Below are 21,829 nucleotides of genomic sequence, written 5' to 3' on the forward strand. Positions count from 1 at the left end.
AGTGTTCTAGCTTTCCCATCTGCCAATTGTAATAACAAAATTTGTAGTTAAAATTTGAATTCCTCAGTAACTATGTCTAAGGGACTCTGGTGCTCTCCTAAAATTAGTGAGAAAAAGTGACAGTCCAAGAGCAGCTCGCTCAGGTCCATCATCTTTATTTAATATCAGCATATTGTTGAGTTACAAGAAATTAGAGTATTGGGGCAGGAGAATGTTCCTTTCAGGGGGTTTATTCATAAGTTTTCATTTCAGACAGGGTGACTCCCTAGGTGCTGGAATTAGAAGAGACAAGAAGCAAAGTCTGCTAGTTTTCTTCATTTATTTGTCTCTGCTCACAGCTAACTTCCCATTTTGATTCAAAATAAGACTGTCACAAGAGGTTGTGCTCTTCAACTTCATCATATAGGTGACCCTGAAATTACAAAAATAGGGAGAATGTCTGAACCTAACCCATTGCATTGGGAGCTGAAAAATAGAGAAGCAATAGTATGACCACTACTGACTGAAGGCACTGGTTTCTCCTTCAAAAGACTGCAACATAAGTTCATCAGAAGGTCTTCTCCTTGTGGTGGTGGGAGACTATGGGTCAGAAAGCTGCCCTGGTGTGACTGAGTTTGCCCCTTCAGGATATTCTACTGTGAAGGGGCTCTTGGATTATTCTCTGATGTTGGCAGGTGTTGGGAAGTTACCCAGACCTCTCCACAGTGATGGAGAATGTCTGAGTATTAAATATGATAGGCTCATAGTCTGACGATCTTGGCTAGTTCTTTCATACAACAATTAAGAGCATGGGTTGTGGAGTCAGATAAATTGGATTAGAATAGTGATGTTACTGTTTTCCATCTGTGTAAACTTGGGAGCATCAGCCTCTCTAAGTCTTTGATTTCTCATCTGCCAAAGAGAGTGTGTTAGGGTTCTCCAGAGAAATAGAGTGAATAAAATATGGATATGGATATATATCATGTGAGGAGAGATGAGAGAGAGAGAGAGAAAGAGAGAGAGAGAGAGAGAGAGAGGAAGAGAGAGATGTATCTTAAGGCACTGGTTCATGTAATTGTGGAGATGTAGTAGGTTCAAAATCAGTAGAGCAGGCCAACTGGCTGGAGACCTAGAGTAGAGCTACAATTCAAGTACAAAACATGTCTGCTGCCAGAGTTCCTTCTTGCTCAAAAGAAGTCAGTATTCGTTTTCTTCAAGCCTTCCACTGTTTGGATGAGACCTACCCACATTATGGAGGGCAATGTGCCTTACTCAAAGCCCACCAGTTGAAATATTAATGTCATCCAAAAGCACCTTCATAGAAACATCCAGAATAATGTTTGACCAAATATCTACATACTATGGTGTATCCAAGTTGACGTAAAATTAGCCATGACATAGAGATAATAACACTTAACTTTAGGAGACTAAAGTCTTATAAAGGAGACTTTATGAGATAATGTATGTTAAGTCAAAAGAAGTTGAGCCCTCCATAAATGATGGCGACAATGACTACTATTGCTATTTTTCTTAATTGAGATATTAGTAGCCAAAGGACCAAGATAAAAATTGGTATAAACTCTCTGGAGGGAAAGCTGACAACATGTACAAAAATCTTCAAAGATTTGTTCTTCAAAGTGTGCTTCCATAATTAAAACTCTATCCAAAGGAAATAATTCAAGATGAGTACAAAAGTCTAACCCTGGGCATTCTCATAATAGTGAAATTTATAATGGAGAAAACTTGGAAACATTCTAAATTTCCAGCAATATGAGATTGAATAAGTAAATCCTGATATAGATCACACAATGGAGTATTAAGTAACCCTTTAAAACAATGTCATGGAAGATTTTTCATTGGAAAATTACGATATAATGAGAAGTAAAAAAAAAAAGACTGAAATCAATATGTACAGCTTGAGTCTATGCTTTTATTTAAAAAGTGTATGCATAAAAAGATGGAAAGGTCATCCTTTGAAATGTAAATGATAGTTATTTCTGAGTTGTGGGATTAAAGGTGATTTTTTATGTCATTTTTTGTAGATCTGAATTTTCTGATATTTATAAAAATGAATATGCTACAAAGGTATTTTTAGGTAGTTTTGTAATGGATTTTCCATGGCAGACATGAGATTGGTCAGAGAAAGTTTGGCCAGGTGGTGCTGCTCTGAGAGAGGAGGCAATACCAAGTCAAAAGAAGTTGAATCCTTCATGTATGGCCTCACCTAGCAAGAAAGCCAGATAAAGCAGGAATTATCACTGCAAGATGGAGGGTAGTCTTTTCTTGATCTTTTGAAGTCTTTGTAACAGTGGGCTTTTAAGGTACCAATAAGGCCAGGACCAGGGTGAAGAAAGCAAGGCACCAGGTGCAAAATGTAAGGTGGCACACACTCTTGGTGCAGACCCTGTGCTTTCACTGTGAAGAAGTTTCAGTACCTTCTCCAGCGTATGTGTGAGTGAGCACTACCTTGCATTCTGAAACCTGGATGTCTCACTAGCTTCACTCTAGTCTCCATCCTGGTATCAATAAGTAACTTCTAATTAATTGCCACCACTGAAATGTTATTAGCCAAGTTGTAGCTGGAGGAAGGAAATGTGCTACCATGCTCAACAGGTAGATGGGCCTATGGGCAGTGGATCCTTCTTTCTTTGCTGCTTGTTGATTTAAGTTATGTTTCTAATAATATAGAATTAAATATAAATCATTTTTTAAAGATATTTTATTTTTTAATTTTTATTATTTTTTTTATAATTTATTCATAGAGACACACAGAGAAAGAGAGAGAGAGAGAGACAGGCAGAGACACAGGTAGAGGGAGAAGCAGGCTCTATGCAGGGAGCCCGACGTGGGACTGGATCCCGGGTCTCCAGGATCACACCCCGGGCTGCAGGTGGCGCTAAACCACTATGCCACTGGGGATGCCCTATAAATCATTTTTGTAGTTGGCATCTTTGAGTGTTTGTTGGGAGTTGGTGATGTTGAGCAGGAAATGATAAAGCAAAATATTTTACAGCCATACAGGTTAGGTTAGCTATTTGCTAGGGCCTTATGAAATTACTTCCAGAATGACACATTTACCTTACAGAGCCAGGAAGTAGATACCAGACTTTAGGATAAAGACAGCTTTAAAAACTAAGAATCTAATGAAGGCTGAGGATTAACTACAACTTCAGTGAGAATTACAGATTTCCCTGAGCGGATGGAAGAAGTCAAAAATGGCAGCCCTTGAACTCAGAAAACTCAATCATATAAAAAACACAGGCAGATTTGTAACTGAGATAAGGCCTCTGTTCTCTTAAAATGGAAGATATTAAAATGTTTCAACTTAGTGCACCTGGCCAAATTCACTGTACAATTATAATGTAGGTAGGAATTACAATCTGGCTTATTAGTCCAGTTAGACAAATTTTCTTGAACATTTCAAGTACAGAGGCACCAAATATGCACAGATCCTTTAATACAAAAAATTAAAAAGTATAGCTCTTAAAGATTTATGCTTTAATTCTAAATCTTCCTGTGATTAAAAGAACCTTACCTCCGTGGTAGGCAGAATTCTAAGATAACCCCCAATGATTCACACCCTTGTATAATCACCTGTCCTTCAGTGTGGCTGAAACTTAGAAATATGATGAGATTGCTGTGATTTGATTACTAATCAATCGACTTTGAGCTAATCAAAACAGACATTCTTGTATTGATAGGGTCTGACTTAGCCAGGCAAGAAGGTAAAAACGTCATAGAAATATTCTACTGACTTTGAAGATGTAGCTGACCCCTGGCCAACTCCAGCAAAAACAAAAACAAAAACAACCCCAAAACAAAAACAAAAACAAAAACAAAAAGCCAACCTGGGACCTAAGTCCTACAACCACAAGGAATTCAGCTGTGACAACCAGTAAATTTAGCAAAGGAGTCTGGGCTTTACATGAGAACCACAGCCTTAGATTTCAGCCTGGTAAGACCCTGGTCTGACCTGTGCCAGAACTCATGGTCCACAGAAACTGTCATAGAAAACTAATATTCCGGGGATCCCTGGGTGGCGCAGCAGTTTGGCGCCTGCCTTTGGCCCAGGGCGCAATCCTGGAGACCCGGGATCGAGTCCCACATCAGGCTCCTGGTGCATGGAGCCTGCTTCTCCCTCTGCCTATGTCTCTGCCTCTCTCTCTCTCTCTCTGTGTGACTATCATAAATAAAAATTTTTAAAAAATTAAAAAAAAAGAAAACTAATATTCCATCTTTAGTGGATTGACTTGTGTCTCCCTCCCTCCACACACACAGAAAATACGTTGAACATGTTGAAACCCTAACCCTTGGTACCTGTGAATGTGATCTTATTTGGAAATAGAGTCTTTGCAGATGTAATCAAGTTAAGATGAGGTCATACTGAGTTTGAGTGGGCCCTAAATCTGATGACTGGTGTCCTTATAAGGAGAGGGAAATTTGTAGACACACATAAACAAACAGAGGAAAGATGGCCAAGTAAAGATGGAGGCAGTAATTGGAGTGATGTAGCTAAAAGCCAAGGAATGGTAGTGATTGCTGGCAACCATCAAAAGCTGGAATAGGCAAAGAAAGATTCTACCCTAGAGCCTTCAGAGGGAGCATGGCCTGCCAACATCTTGATTTCAGACTTCTGGCCTCCAGAATTGTGAGAGGATAAATTTTTGTTGTTATAAGCCGCCCAGTTTGTGGTAATTTGTTATGGAAGCTTTGGAAAACTAATACACCCTCTAAAGAAACACTTATGCCATCCCTGGCAGAGAGTTGCCAGACACTCACCAAATCCATTTTTTTTCTAGCACATGGCTAGACCACGTTCTCAGCAGTCTTTCATCTGGAGTGGTCATGTGACCAATTCTTGCTGATAGATTGTGGCCGAGGTATTGTGACACTTTAGATCATTGAGTTAAAGCTGCTGTGCTTTGTCCAAGCTCTGTCTTGCCTTGTTCCATAGCAACCTTGGAGGCCATGTGTTGAAGATGGCAGCCCCACATGATTAAATGTGCCTGAATCTCCAAGTCTCTGCTTAGAGGAAAACCATAGTCCAGGAACATCTGCATTGGACTTTCCATGAGAGGGAAGTAAACTTGCCTTGTCCTAAGCTACTGAGGTTTGGGGGCTTGTTATTTATTTACTTTTTAAGTAAGATTTACACCTAATATGGGACTTAAACTCACAACTCTGAGATCAAGGGTCATATGCTCTACTGACTGAGCCAGCCAGAACCTCATAAACCTTCATTTCTGTAGGATCAGTTATTGGAGTTTTTTTAGTTTCTAATTTTTTTTTTAATTTATTTATGATAGGCACACCGTGAGAGAGAGAGAGGCAGAGACATAGGCAGAGGGAGAAGCAGGCTCCATGCACCGGAAGCCCGATGTGGGATTCGATCCCAGGTCTCCAGGATCGCGCCCTGGGCCAGAGGCAGGCGCCAAACCGCTGCGCCACCCAGGGATCCCTTGGGGGCTTGTTAATTGCCCCATTATACCATCCCAAATATTGTTTGAGAGTTGATGGTACATAGCATCCAGAGATATCAGCTGGGATGGAGTAGCAGCCAGACAAAGCAATTTTTTTCCTGATCCCAACTGTCAAGCTGAGCCCCCTTTTTATACTCACGGAGTCTTGTACTATATATACACTAAAGTTTAAAGAAGGGATGATCACTGCATTAGGAACTGGCTTACACAATTATGGAAGTTGAGAAATCCCACAATCTGCCATCTGCAAATTGAAAATCCAGGAAAGCTGGTCGTATAGTTCAGTCAAAATCTGAAGGTCTAAGAACCAGAACTGATGGTGTAAGCCTCAGTCTAAGTGTAGAAGTCCAATGTCCTGGCTCAATCAGTCAGGCAGTGAAGAGACAGTTTTCTCTCTTTTGTCTTTTGTTTTATTCAGGCCCTTAAAACATTGAGTGATGCCAACTCTCATTGGGCAGGGAAATCTGCTTTACTGAGTTCAGTGATTCAAGGGCTAATCTCATCCAGAAACACCCTCACAGACATACCCAGAAATAATGGGTAGCTAAATATGGGCCCTCCATGATCCAGTCATGTTGACACATAAAATTAATCTTCACAATCACAAAGCCTGTGTCCCTGGTTTGTACCTAATTTTTACCAAATTCCTCCATCCACTCACAGAATCCTACAACCTCAAGCTACTCCTTCACAAAATGGGATCTTTAAGGTTACTTAAAAACCTTTATGTTTTAGTTTTAAATTCTTTGGACTTGACAGATCATGCATTTTTCCATCTTTTTCAACACAACTTTTACAAATTTTAAAATACATCTGGAAGAATTTCTCAAGGCTTTGTCCCTAGTCTTAAGGGCATTATACTGACATGTTTGGACATTTAAGAGAACTCTAAGATTCACTATACTTTTAAATTTAATTGATTACTTTTATAGGAATAAATTAAGTGCTGAGAAGGTTTTTTTTTGTTAGTCAGATATTAAGGGGCTTAAAAAGTAAATTGAATTGTTCCATTTATAAGGACATTTCATTTAAATGGGACTAATCATCAGTCAAAGGCATGTGTGTGAGTAATCATTAAACTTTACTAGATTCATAAATCGAATAATAAGATAGATTTGTAGGTTGAACTTAGAAGGTTAAGGAAAAACTAGATTTGGAGTTTGTTATTTAAATAAAATATAATAACCTCATTTTATAGCAAATTATTTTCTGCAAACAAAGTTTCACATTATAGCTCAAAACCAAAATCAAATGAACAAAGAAACAAACCTGCTTCCACATCACAAGTAGATAGCTTCTAATCTACTCTGTGTTGGGAAATCAGATAATCAGAATTTTGAAAGTATTGTGTAGATGAGTAATGAGCTCTTGTCAGGTCTTAAGAGCTCCTTAAAAAGGAAAGAGCATGAATTTTAGTGCACATAAAAGGCATGGTGTACTTAGACACGAATGATCATCAGGGATGTTTGTTAAAAGATCAGATTCTGGGCATCTCCCTTGTGATTCTGATCCCCTGAATCTGAGGTGGGATTTGGGGAATTTGGAGTGTTTAATACAATGATTCTCAAAGGGTGGTCTGTGGACCAGTGGTATTAGCTTGACTTATATTAAGATGTTTCTTCACAGTCAACAAAAACAAAAATAAACAAGTGGGACTATATCAAACTAAAAAGCTTCCGTATAGCAATAGAGAAAATCAACAGAGTGAAAAAGTAACCTATGGAATGGGAGAAAATATTTGCAAGCCATTTGTGATAATCTGCACAATATACAAGGAACTTCAACTCCATAGTAAAACAAAACAAAACAAAACAAACAACTAATAGCCTGATTTACAAATGGGCTAAAGACTTGAATAGACATTTTTCAAGAAAAAAAAAATAACCCCACCCATACATATGGCCAACATATATAGGAAAAGATCCTCAAAGTAACCATCATTAGGGAAATGCAAATCAAAGCTACAAAGACCACATCACATCTATCAGGATGGCTATTATCTAAAAAACAACAGCTAACTGGTAGTGAGGATTTGGAGAAATTGAAACCCTTGCACAATGTTAGTGGCAATGCAAAATAGTGCAGCCACTATAGGTAACTGTATAGAGGTTCCTCCAAAAACTAAAAATAGGACTACCATATGATCCAGCACTCCCACTTCTGGGTATTTATCCAAAAGAATTGAAATAAAGATTTCAAAGAGACATCAGCACTCCTACATTCATTGCAGTACTATTCGCAATAGCAAGAGGTAGAAACAACATAAGTGTCCATTGACAAATGAATGGATAAAGAAAATGTGGTACATATATACAATGGAATACTACTCAGGCTTTAAAAAGAAGGAAACTCTTTTTTAAAGATTTTATTTGTTTATTCATGAGAGACACAGAGAGAGAGAGGCAGAGACACAGGCAGAGGGAGCAGCAGGATCCATGCAGGGAGCCCGACGTGGGACTCGATCCCGGGTCTCCAGGATCAGGCCCTGCGCTGCAGGCGGCGCTAAACCGCTGAACCACCTGGGCTGCCCAAAAAGAAGGAAATTCTGCAATATGAGACAACATGGGTAAACCTTGAGGATATTACGCTAAGTGAAATTAGCCAGTCATAGACAAGTACTATGTGATTCCACTTATATAAAGTATCTAAAATCGTCAAATTCATAGAATCAAAGAGTGGAGTAGTGGTTGCCAGAGGTGAAGAGAGGGAGAAATGGGAATTACTAATAAATGAGCATAACATTTCAATAAAGCAAGAACAAGTTCTAGAGATATTCTGTACAACATTGTACCTGTCTTCAACAATAATGTATTACACACTTAAAAATTTGTTAACATGGTAGATCTCATGTTAAATAGTCTTACGGTGAAATACAATATGATATGATATGATATGATATGATATGATATGATATGATACAATAAAAATAGGGAGAAAAAATATTTCTTATGTTCTCTTATCAATCTCCGTCACTTTTTATTTAGGAGTGATTTCTGTTTTCCTAAGTCAGTGGCTATCTTCCTCCCTGAAGGAAGGAATCTCTGCCTACTGCTTCTGGGTTTCCAAGGTTGCAGACTCAACATGGCTTTTTATCCTCTTGACACCCCAATTTTTCTTTTCTTTTTTTTAAAGCATAGAGCTATCTTTAAAAAACTTTTAAAAATTATTTTTATTTATGAGAGACAGAGAGAAAGAGGCAGAGACATAGGCAGAGGGAGAAGCAGGCTCCCTGTGGGAGCCCGATGGGGGACTTGATCCCAGGACCCCAGGATCATGACCTGAGCTGAAGGCAGACCCTCAACCACTGAGCCACCCAGGTGCCCCCACCCCAATTTTTAAATTTTCAGATTGAATGTGGTCTAGAAGAATGTCATTCAGTGGGCAGAGCCGGGACATTTCCTGTCATCATGATGTAGGCTATTGGCTGAGGCAGTCTGTTTGCTTTTTCAGTGACTCCCTGCAAATTGATGCAAGTGCACTGTTGTGACACGGATTGTTTCTTCAGAGGTCTTTAAAAATGTCTTCTTGACTGTGATATATATAATTGAAAAGGCCATGTACAGGAGTGTGTCTCCCATACATCCTTGCAAAATGTGAGGGCAGGAGATAAATCTTAGAAATGCCATGTTATCTGATAATTCCTAAGTGTGCGAATGATGAGGAAGTCACAAGTAATTTTACTAGAATATGTATAAAAATGGACTCCACACATGGGCTCATTGAGCAGGAATACTGCAATTGCAAAGGGAGGCCTGCCCCTAATATTTGTAGGGCTTGAAGCAAGAGTGTCAATGAAGACCCCAGCCATAGCTTCCACCTCCCTTTCCTTCCACCTCTGGCTTTGTTTTGAACTACGAGAGGCCCTGGGCAGCTCTAACTGTATTCCATTGAGTCCTGTACCCCATTCACCCAGTTCATCAGCCATTCCTTAGCACAGTCTGCTCTCAAGAGGATGGACCTGGAAACAGGCCTGTGTGGGCCCTGGAAGTGGCTTGGATCCCTTTGGGTAGAGAATTTTGGCATCCTAAACTTGACCTAGAAGAGGGGCTGTGGGGTTTGAGTGAGCACATTTCCCTGGTTCTATGGATTACTTGCTTTATGTGGAGGGCACTACTGGAGGAAATCTAAAGCAGGGTCTTCTAAACTTTCAAGTGTGGGCTTCCTTCTAGGTGAGGGGCCCTTGGTGCCCAGGTCTACAGGTAGTACTGGCCATGGGATCCAACAACAGAGAATATCTAATTGTCAGAAAGGATGTGTCATGATGCAGAAACTACACCAGCCCCTTATAGAACTCTTTGGGACACCTAATTTTTACCAATGGCCATAGTTAGTTAATTTGAGACCCTAAATCATTATGCTTCCATCTTTCTTCTCTTATTGCAACCACACCCTTCCCTCAGAATCCCCCCCACAGCAATTCAGTTTTGCTATGATTTATGATTTTCTTTTTTTTTTATTTTTTTTAATTTTTTATTTATTTATGATAGTCACAGAGAGAGAGAGAGGCAGGGACACAGGCAGAGGGAGAAGCAGGCTCCCCGCGGAGAGCCTGATGAGAGACTCAATCCCAGGACCCCCGGATCATGACCTGAGCCAAATGCAGACGTTCAACCACTGAGCCACCCAGGTGCCCTGTTGCTTTAAATTTGAGGAAAAAATATATTCAGACTCTACTCGTGGTAGAGGTTATAAATCAAGAAAGAAAAATCTCTCCTGATATCAGGAGTTAAAAAATAAAAACATTGGTCTAAATCTCTTACCTGTCAATCTTTTTTTGACTTGAATCTGGCTGAATTCACTGATACATTATTACTTATAAGCAAAAAAGGATTGTTTTATTGTATGCATGTCCTCCATGTGTTATTAAGAAATGAGATGACTGGAAGTGGCCATCATAACTGAAAGGAGATAGGATCTTGTATCTCAGTGTGCTGGGTAGCTTCTAAGATAGCTCCTAAATATTCCTATCTCTTGGCATTCACAGCCCTGTGTAATCCCCTTCCCTTGAGTAACTTGCTTCAATGGACTATCTCAACTATGAGATGTCACTTCTTTGATTACATTCTAAGAGATTGTTGCCATGCTATCTTGCTATCCAGACTCTCTTCTTTGCTTAAGATGATGAAACAAGCTGCCTTGTTTAGGAGGTCCACATGGCAAGGAACTAAGGGTGTCCTCTGGCTAACAGCCATCAAAGAACTGGAATTCTCAGCCCAGTTATCCAAAAGGAGCTGAATTCTGTCCACAATCATGCAGTGATCTTGGAAGTAGATCCTTCCCTAGTTGAGCTTTCAGATGTGACTCCAGCCCTGGCTGACACCTTAATTGCAGCCTCATAGGACACCCTGAAGCACAAAATCCAGCTAAACCATGCTCAGATTCCTAATCCAAGGAAACTATGAGATAATAAATGTGTTTTTTTTTAACTACAAATGTATGTGGCATTTTATTATGCAGCAATAGATAACTAGTATACTAAGCATGTGTAAATATGTGCGATTGTTAAGTATTTGCACTTTCTTTTTCATTCTTTTCAAATATTAGGGGAAATATTTGGAATTTAGTAGGATAATTCAGGTTCTAACAGAGGTGATAGCATCCTGAATGCTGAATCAAATGGACCATGGTAGTGATGAATTATACTTAAATTTCAAGCTTGCACTTCCACTGTTGTCAAAGGAAAAGAAAGATTGCTTCTCTTTGAAAGTCTACCTGACCAAGACTCTTTGTATAAAAATGTCACTTATGGATGAATTTCTGAGTATATTTTGCACCAATGATCCTAAGTCATCCTAAGCATATGCAAATCTCTTAGCAACAGAAGATGATCCCAAATGAGAAAGCATTATGAGCCAACTCCCCTGCAAGCATCTGAGCCAACAAAGATGGGGTTTTAAACTTTATTTAAAAATATTAAAAAAAAATTCATCTCGAGAGAAAGGAGCAGCATGTATAAATCAATTAACTGTTTAAGTAAGTTCAATCACTTCAAGTTTATATCTTTTATGTCTAGGATAAATATATTTTAGAAATCCATACAGTAAAATGTGAAAAACTGTTTTCTTGGGATCAACATGTCTGCTGTGAAAGAAGTCATATTTCTTGTAAAACAATGCAACATAATGGATGGCAGTGGAGTGTGGCCAACTGGTTTTAAATATCAAGCTGACAGTGGAATGTGGTATTTAGAAGATAGTCACAGCACAACATATAAGGAGAAATAGAAACCCACGGGTTGACAACTTAACAAAATGCAGTGTGTTCTCCAAAGGATTATTTCAGCCTCAGAAATAGGTATTTCTTACATAGCTTCACTTTGGGGTCAGTATACTCTGTCTGCTGTGGGTGAATTCCATGGGATCACTTCAGAGATGAAATTGCTTCATAACTAGGTCCTTTTACCCCTTTGTTCTCTAGTCTAGAAGTTTCTGGGTTGGAGTATGTGAAAGATCCATTTGGGTATAGGAAGAAAATATTAGGACTTTTTCCTTTAAAAAAAACAAGAAAGAAATTAAGCTTTATCAGCAGTTAATACTCAGACTAACACTGAAGGCCTCACTCAGCCCATCTGCATAGAAGCCTGTTGTGTGTCATGTACCCGGTATCCATGGTTTCCTGAGAGAAAGCTTGTATTCCATAAAATGTAGACAGGTTGACAGAGGTCCTCTCACTATTTGTTGGTTCTATTCCAGGGTATTGAAGTTTACATGAGCCTGGTTAAGTGGATTTGACTGGAAGGTTATATTTTCTTGTAAAGTAGAAACTACACACTGAAACTATATACTGAAATAAAATGAGTGACCTTAAAAATTTCTTTTACCACACACAGGTTCGCTGGGTATCCCAAGGCCAAAAGAGCTTTCGAACTTATTTTTCTTCTTCTTTTTATTTTCCAGTTTCTTAATATTGAAGCCTAGATTACTGATTGGAGTCCTCTCTTCTTTACCAATACAAGCATTTAATGCTATACATTTCTCCCTAATTATAGATAATTGTGGATAACATATGGGTGTGGCTTGTTTTTTTTTTTAAATTCAATCTGGCAATTGTGTTTTAATTGGTGTGTTGGCTCTGCATCTCACAAATTTTGTTACGCTGAATTTTCGCTTTTATTTCAGCTCAAAATATTTTCTTATCTGTCTTGGTGCTTCCTTTTTGACCCATGGATTTTTCAGAAGTGTTTTGTTTAATTTCTAAGAGCTTGGGAATTTTCAAGATGTCTTTCTGTAATTAACTTCTAAGTTTAATTCCATTATTATTGTGGAACATACTTTGCATCACTTTAATTCCTTTAAATTTGTTAAGGTTTGTCTTATTACCCAGGATGTAGTGTATATTAGTGAACATTCCAAATGCACTTGAGAAGATGAACATTTTGCCATTAAGTGAAGTTTTCTATAAATGTCAATTAGGTCCTTGTGATTGATAATTTTGTTCAGTTCTTTTATATCCTTGCTGAATTTCTGCATACTTGTTCTATCAAGTACTAAGAGAAGAGTGTTGAAAAATCTCCATCTGTAATTGTAAATTTATCCATTTCTCCTTTCAATTCTATCAGATTTTACTTCATGTATTTTGAAGCTCAGTTGTTTGGTGCATACACACATAGAACACTTATGTCTTATTAGTGAATTGACCTTTTTACATTATGTAATGTCACTTTTTATCCCTGATAACTTTTTTGCTTTTGAACCTATTTTGTCTGATATATATATTTTAAAGATTTTATTTATTTATTCATGAGAAACACACATAGGCACAGGGAGAAGCAGGCTCCCGGTGGTGAGCCCAATGGGAGACTCAATCCCAGGACCCTGGGATCACGACCTGAGCCAAAGGCAAATGCTCAATCCCTGAGTCACCCAGGTCTCCCTGTGCTCTGATGGCAGAATAGTTGTGATAAAGATTGTATGGCTCCCAAAACCATCCAGGCGGCCCTACTTTGTCTGAGATTAATATAGAATTTTTATGCAACAATAAAAAGAAATTTTAAGACTATTTCATATTGCACCATCCTAAATTTCTGTTTCATGTATGTTGTACAATGTATGTAATACCTAAGCACAATAGTGATTGTATAACATATGCAAAATATAAGTAATATATAAGTACAATTGTGCTTGTAGGTGTATTATTTAAAAGTTGGGAGACTTTTTCTAAACTTAATAACCCAAAGTATACTATACCTTTCCCTGTTTTTACAGAATGTAATAGATGTTATGAATAAATAAAAATAATAAAATCTTTCATAGTCTTATAAGGATAGGAAATGCTGCTTTAAGCAGAACAGAACGTGTTTCTTTGTGTGTGACTTCCTGGAGCCTTTAACATGCTAGTATGTATGATAACTATCCAAGAGGCGCACAGTATGCAGTATTCCCCAGGCTCTGGTTCTTGGAAGAGGTTTGTTAGTCTTATTTTGTGATCAGTTTGTGTGCCTCATTGTACTCAGACTTGTGGTAAAAATACCAGATTTGGCTCCTTTTATGTTTGTGATGTTTTGCTAACATCAAGTTACCAGTATGTCTTTCTTCATCATAAGTAAAGAGCAGCATTACTTTATTTTTGTGAAAGAAGTGAAACTGTATACGGCAATTAATCAAATTCTGACCAGACTGAAAGCATCAATTAACTTACTTAAACTGATCTATAATAAATCTAAAATAATACCAAAATATGGGGATTTAGGGAGTGCACTTGTTCTGATGAGCACTGGGTGTTGTATGAAAATGGTGAATCATCATATTGTACATCTGAAACTAATATTACACTGTATGTTAACTAACTGGAATTTATTTATTTATTTATTTTTAAAAGATTTTATTTATTTGAGAGAGACAGTATGGGGCAGGGAGGTACAGAGAGAGAGGGACAAACAGACTCCTTGCTGAGCAGGGAGCCCAATGTGGGACTCAATCCCAGGACCCTGGGATCATGACCTGGGCCAAAGGTAGACACTTAACTGACTGAGCCACCCAGGCACCCTGTTAACTAACTGGAATTTAAATAAAAACTTTTAAAAATGAAATAATACCAAAATATCCAGTACCTTATTTGAATATCTAACCAAGTAATGAGGTAGCTATATATATAGCTCATGGGTGAAATTCTATTTTAAAAGTCTGAATATTTTAGTATCACATGCGAGCACAATCCAAGTGAATTTTCTTCTCTATTAATTGCTTCACCTAAGTCCATTTATTCTGCCAAGAGATGTCTTAAAGTAGAGCCACAATTTCTGTCCGATTTTCCAACGCTGCAGTTCAGACCCTCTTCCTCTCTTAATTGCTCTTGTATGACAACCTCAGAATGGCTTTCTGGGCTTTCTTTCTGTTTCCCATTAAAGAAACTTGGTCACCAGAGTTATTGTTTGAAAAATAGCACAAATGATTCATATCAATTCCTTCTTGAAAAATTTCCACTGCACAGCTTATTGTCCAAACTTCAGGATAATATTCAAACACAGAGAAGCCTTAAACATCGGACACCAATCAAAATATCTTCCTTCATGTCTTGATGCTCCACCCTGAACTTTGGCACACTGGCTTCATCATTCATAAAGTTGTTTTTTTACCTATATTATATTATCGTGCCCATCCTGTGAGGTTGACAAGATGTTTTACTATCTCCCGCATTATGTGGGTGAAGAAACAGAGCCTAATGATCTTGCCCAAGGTCACATACCTGGTAAGAAAGAGAGTCAGCTCTCAAAGGGTAGTTTTCTGATTTCAAATCCAGCATTTGTTTCAGTGTATGAAGCTATTTGCCAGTGAAAGGAGCATGAGTCTAGAGATCAAGAGGTTCTAAAACAGTTCCTGAAGGTGATAACTTAAAGAATGATGGATTTAGATAAATAAGGTAAAAAATTTGTAGATAGATGCTCAACATCTATTCCATTATTCTTCTAGAGCAGTGGTTCTTGTTCTTGGCTTCACATTGAGATCATGGGTGGAGCTTTAAAAAACTGAGGACCCAGTCTCACCCCAGAGAACCTCATGTAATTGATCTGGAGTGTGGCCTGGCATCAGGACTTCTAAGAGCTGCACAGATGATTCTAACATGTGCCCAATGTTAAGAACCACTGTTCTAGAGCAGTTCTCAAAGAATGTTCCTTGGACCAACAGTATCAACATCACCTGAAAACTTGTTTGAAATGTAAATTCTCAGGCCTCACACCATATGTGAATCAGAAATTTGGGATGGGACACAACCTTTGTGCTTTAATAAATCCACCTGGGGATTCTGATGCAGGCTAAAGTTTGAGAATTATGGCACTAGTATAATGCATTTGAAGCTTTTTAAAGGCATTTGGATGGCTTAGTTGGCTGACCATCTGACTCTTGGTTTTGGCTCAGGTCATGATCTCAGGATCGTGAGATCAAGCCCCATATCAAGCTCTGTGCTCTGTGGAGAGTCTGCTTGAGGATTCTCTCTCCCTCTCCCTCTGCCCCAAACCGTACTTTCTCTCTCTCTCTCTCTCACTCTCTTAAAAAATAAAATAAAATAAGAAATAAAACTTTTTGGACTGGAACTTACAGTAATAAATGCATTTTATATAGTATCCCAGTGCATTTCCATATTACATTCTCTAGACTTATATAACTAAAGCAAAATTTTCATGAAATGTTAGTAACCCTGAATGTGTACTATGATATTTTCTAGTCTATCCCAACCCATTCCATTTCATTAAAAAAAATGAGTCATGACACCTTACATCAATTTTATAAACCACTAATGGATTATGAAAAACATGGATTCAGTGTCTTCTTCTCTGGTGTGGGGGTTAGAAAATTTAAATCTACTTTCCAGAGACTCCGCTGCAACTGGTTATGCACATTATAGAAGGTTAAACGAATCAGGTAGGTGCATTCACGTAAGAAACGGAAGACAGAGTTTTTCTACAGCAGCATTAACGGAGGTCCCAATGTCAAGTAACTAGCATCATGGGTGTTGAGAGGCAGGGTGTGGGATGTCAGTTTTCATAGTGTAGATCCTAGCAGGTATGGTGTAGTTCTGTGGTGGCACTGATAATGATGATTGTTCTGATTGTAGCAGCTTTTTAAAATTATATCAGTGGCTATATGGTTCTGGAGCTAGAAGCTTCCTGATGTAGAGGAAATAGTAGCTTACTTGGTGACTTTCCTTTCTGCAGTCTGGCTTTGGGATTTGCTCTAGGAATCTCAGCTTAGAGTGCGTTTCTTCACCTTTTTCAGTGATTCTTACTGATTAAGAAACTGCAAGCCCTGGGTATAAAGTTTGTAGTAGACAAAGATAGGAGATAATACTGGAGAGACAGATCACAAAGGACCTTGTATACCATATTATTTGGAATTTGGAAGTTTTCTTGTAGGTCATGGAGACCGATTACATAATTTTAAGTGGAATTTTCAGAATTGAATTTTAACTAGATCAGTACTACTCAAATTGTGGTCCACCTATGGTTGCTGGTTCAAGAACTATTTGTTATCAGTCTGCAGTAAATACATAAATTGAGATTAAGTATTTGAAAGCTTTTATAGCAATTTGAAAGTGCTGCCACATCCAAATGAGTGATCAGTTGACTTTGACAAAGTATTGGTAGGCCATTGATTTAGGGGAAAAATAATCACACTGATCCTTCAGGTGTGATTACATACATACATACATACATACATACCATAGGTAGTTTGAGAAGCACAGAGTGAGATTATTCTGGAGGTTACATGGAGATTGAAATGAAGGTATGGGGCACCTGGGTGGCTCAGTGCTTGAGCATCTGACTTCAGCTCAGGTCATGATCCCAGGGTCCTGGGATCAAGCCTCACATCGGGATCCCTGCAGGGAGTCTGCTGCTGTCTCTGCCTATGTCTCTGCCTCTCTGTGTGCCTCTCATGAGTTTTTTACAGCAGTTTCACTATGATGTGTCTGGATGTGTTTTTTGGATTTATTTGTATTTCTCCAGCTTGAGATTTAGTATGATCCTCACTGTCATTATCTTTTCAAATAGCTTTGTATTTTCTCCTTAAACTTCTATTACAACTGTAGTAAATGTGTTTCTTCTAGTTTCAAGGTCTCTTAACTGTGCTCCTGTATATTTTATTTTCTTTCCATTTGCACACCATTTTGGTAATTGTTCTAAACCACTCTTCTAGTTCAGCTATGTGTAGTGTGTTTTAGCATGTACATTGAGTTGGTGATTTCAAAAATGGTATTTCATTTTTTTCTGAAGATTTTATTTTCAAATCTTTGTTTTCTTGTTAATAGCATTTTCCTCCTCATGATTTGCAATTTGTTATTTTATTTGTTATTTTATTTAAACTTAATATTTTTAGTTCAAATATAATTCCATTATATGAAGTTCAAGAGAGTAGTATTCATGTTTTCTTTTATGTTAATTTTCATTCATGGTGGCTGGTTTTAGGTATTGATTGCATATACACATTTTTTTTTATTGTTAAGATCATGCTTAGTGGAAGGGGAGGGAATATTTATGTGTGGAAATCCTAGGTGGCCCATTTTGAGAATGGGTCCCTTCTATGGGATCTTGAATTTTCTCTTCTAGGCCTCTTGAAATATAATCAATTTGAGGTCATTTTTCCACTTTTTATTTTTATTTATTTATTTTTTTAAAGAGGTTTGAAAATTTTTTTTTTAATTTTTATTTATTTATGATAGTCACAGAGAGATAGAGAGAGAGGCAGAGACACAGGCAGAGGGAGAAGCAGGCTCCATGCACCGGGAGCCCGACGTGGGATTCGATCCCGGGTCTCCAGGATCGCGCCCTGGGCCAAAGGCAGGCGCCAAACCGCTGCGCCACCCAGGGATCCCCATTTTTCCACTTTTTAAAAAATATTTTATTTTATTTATTCATGAGAGACACAGAGAGAAAGGCAGAAACACAGGCAAAGAGAGAAGCAGGCTCCTCACAGGGAGCTGAATGCAGGACTTGATTCCAGGACCCCAGGATCATGCCCTGAGCCGAAGGCAGATGCTCAACCACTGAGCCATCCAGGCATCACATTTTTCCACTCTTATACTGGTTTCTCAGGACTTTCTTGGATCACTCAGTGATAAGTTAGAGTATCTCATTTATTAGTGCGGTATATGACTAAATGGGACCTGATCACCAGATTTCCAATGTATGTGTGCATAGGTTTCTCCACAGCATGAAGCAATTCTCCAGACACTAGCTGGGTGTCCTACCACTCAGTTCTGACACTGTCTACCTGGAGATAGCATCAGATCTCACAGGTTAAGAGTTTAGTCCCACAAGACTATCCTCCTGACCCCCACCCCCACACTTCAGATGTCAGTCACAAGTCCAGATTGTCACCTGTGCTTCTTACCAATTGGTTCTAAATCAGGAGATTCCCACAGCTCCCTCCTTGGGTTTGATAAATTTTCTTCAGTGGTTCACAGAACTCTGGAAACCCATTTATTCACTAGATTAATGGTTTATTATAAAAGGACATAACTATAACTCAGGAACAGATGGATAGAAGAGATGCCCAGGGCAAACTATGGGAAAGGGTGCAGAGCTTCCATGCCCTCTCTGGGTCCACCACTCTCCCCACATCTGCATGTGTTTGCCAATCTGGAAGCTTTCCAAATCCTGTCTTTTGGGGTCTGTATGGAGGCTTTATTAACCAGGTATGGTTGATTAAATCATTGTCCATTGGTGATTGAACTCAATCTTCAGACCCTCTCCCCACCCCAGAAATGAAGGAGATAGGATTGAAACTTCTAATCTCTAATCACATGGCTGGTTCTACTGGTGAGCAGCTCTACCATTAGGTGCGGTCCAAAAGTCACCTCATTAACATAACAAAAGACATCTTTATTGCTCTTACCACAGGAAATTCCAAGTGTTTTAGGAGCTCTGTGCCCAGGATGAAGACCAAATATATATTTCTTATTATAAATCTAACATCACATTAATATATTTTCTGATAATGAATTATCATTGCATTTCTAGGATAAAGCCTAGATGTTTTAATTTTTGTTTTGTTTTGTCTTAAGTTCACTGCTGGATTTTACTTCATGAGATGTTTAGGATTTCCTTTTCTTATATTTTCCTTCATAGATTTTGTGTGTGTGTGTGTGTGTGTGTGTGTGTGTGTGTGTAGAGAGAGAAAGCAGGCGAGCAATTAATTTAATCTTGAAATTTCTGTTGCTTAAGACAACAAATGTTTGTTTCTTGCCCATACAAAATCTGCTTCAAGCTGGGTATCTCCTCAAGAGCAGCTCTCCCCAAGCAGAGATTCAGGTGGATCCAGGCTGTTTCTATTTTATGATGTTGTTATGGCTCCTGGGTCTCTACAGCAGGAGAAGAAAGCTCAAAGATGGTGAACGGGCTTTTGACTTCCTCAGCCCAGAAGTGACCGTGGGCAAAAGGTAGTCATGTGGCACCACACAGCTGCAGGGGGATGAGGAAGTACAGTCTTTTAGGTGCCTAGGAAGGAAAGGAAAACTATGTATTGGAGAGCATAAGTAATGTCTACCACACAGGCAGGTAAATTTGTACCCTGTGAGGGTAGCCTGCAGTTTTCAATTCTCAAGGGAGACCTTCTTTTCACCCAAATCCCAAATCCAGACATTAACCTTTGCTGGAGGATTTATATCCTGTCTATACTTCTGAACAGAGTGCACAGTTTTGACAGCCTATGTTTTATTCAGGGATCTTAATTCCATCTCTTTGCCTCACAAGGGCCTTAAATCTTGGTGCCTCTCCAAGTGGTTAAAATATGCAAGTCTTTTATTTACTAATGTAGTAATGCTTTTAGGGTAGCCAAAGCACTACTGCCTATATAGTTAGTAGGTTTCCCTTTAATTTTTGACTCTTGGGATTCCTTCCTTCCTAAACTTTTTATTTGGATGTAATTTCTAACTTAAAGAAAAATTGGAAGGATAAAGTTCCAGCCCAGCTCCTCTGAGGTTACACCCTGAGCCCACAGAAAGCTGAATGATGGCCATGACCTTGGCTCCCTGGGGCATCCATGGGCTGGCTTATACCATCCACCTGCTTCTGGACCACACAGACTCAAAGCTATGAGGAGAAGAAATATGTGATGGGGATACTCCAAGTATGACAGAAGCCAGTGGCTGAATGAAACATTCACGTTGAGCCTCGACTTTCTCAGTCTGCCCTACTTCATTAATAAAGTTCACAAGATCACCCAGAGCAATGCCACCCTTCACTGCATTGCTCACAAGCACAATCTATGAGGAGAAACAGGAGAGAAGATTCATGTTGACAATTTGAAGAACTAGGTTACAGACACCTCCAATCAGCTGGCCAGTGTTTGCTACAACCCTGACTTCAAGAAACGAAGCATGAGTCCTTGGGGGGCTCCCTAAAAAGATGAAGGTCTCACAGACAGTTTCTAGGGAAGAGGTCACCATTTGTGGGGGACAAGATCACCATTGCAGATCTCCTTGCTTATGGCATCCTTGACCTGCACCATGTATTTGAGCCCAAGTGCCTGAATGCAAGAAACATGAAAGACTTCATCACCCTCTGGCCTGAAGAAGATCTCTGCCTACATAAAGCCCAGCTGCCTCCTCTCAGGCCTATGTTCAGGACTGCCATGGGCAACAAGTAGGGCCCTGTTAAGACCAGGAGAGAGGAGAGAAGATGGATGCCCAGGTAGCTCAGTGGTTGAACATCTATCTGCCTTCAACTCAGGGCGTGATCCTGGGGTCCTGGGATCGAGTCCCATATCAGGCTCCCCGTAGCGAGCCTGCTTCTCCCTCTGCTTATGTCTCTGCCTCTCTCTGTGTATCTCTCATGAATAAATAAATAAAATCTTTACAAAAAATCAGGAGAGAGGAGCAAGAAGCTAGTACTGCACCAATACTGCTCCACTGGGGCTCTGGAGAAAAGGTGGACCTCCCGGCACTCCAGAATCACCCTTCTTATTAATTTCTCCTTCTTTTCTTTCCCTTCTTCCTCAATTCAAGCCCTCTTAGGCCCCTATTACTCCCCCAAATACTTGTTCATGTAGGCCTTTTAAAGCTCTACAACACTCAACTTCTCTTCGGCAAAGTCTGTCCCCATTGACGTTATCGCTCTTGCACTAATGTCAACTAGACCATTCTTCCTTTTATGGTTGCCTCTACTTTGAGGTGCCCAACTGGACTCCTCACCTGTAGAGCTCAGGCCTAAGCTCCCCAACATTTCCCTAAGGACCAGTATTGGCCTGGTATGCAGGCCCTGCTCCCCTAACATGGTCCTTGTCCCAGTCCCGCCTGATCCCCCGTAAAGCCTCAATCAAACATGCACACACACAATTTATGAAGGAAAATATAAGAGAAGAAAATCCTAGGCCTATCTCATGGTGCAAATGTTCTCATATCAAATTCAACAGTACTAAAAATGAAACAAAATTAAA

The 21,829-nt window shown here is 39.1% G+C and overlaps 1 pseudogene; it reads left to right on the forward strand.

The window, feature by feature from the left end:
* Positions 1-20,403: 20,403 nt before the first annotated feature.
* On the forward strand, positions 20,404-21,498 carry LOC121482492 (annotated as a pseudogene).
* Positions 21,499-21,829: the final 331 nt, after the last annotated feature.

This window comes from Vulpes lagopus, chromosome X (assembly GCF_018345385.1).
Source record: "Vulpes lagopus strain Blue_001 chromosome X, ASM1834538v1, whole genome shotgun sequence".
NCBI lineage: Eukaryota > Metazoa > Chordata > Mammalia > Carnivora > Canidae > Vulpes > Vulpes lagopus.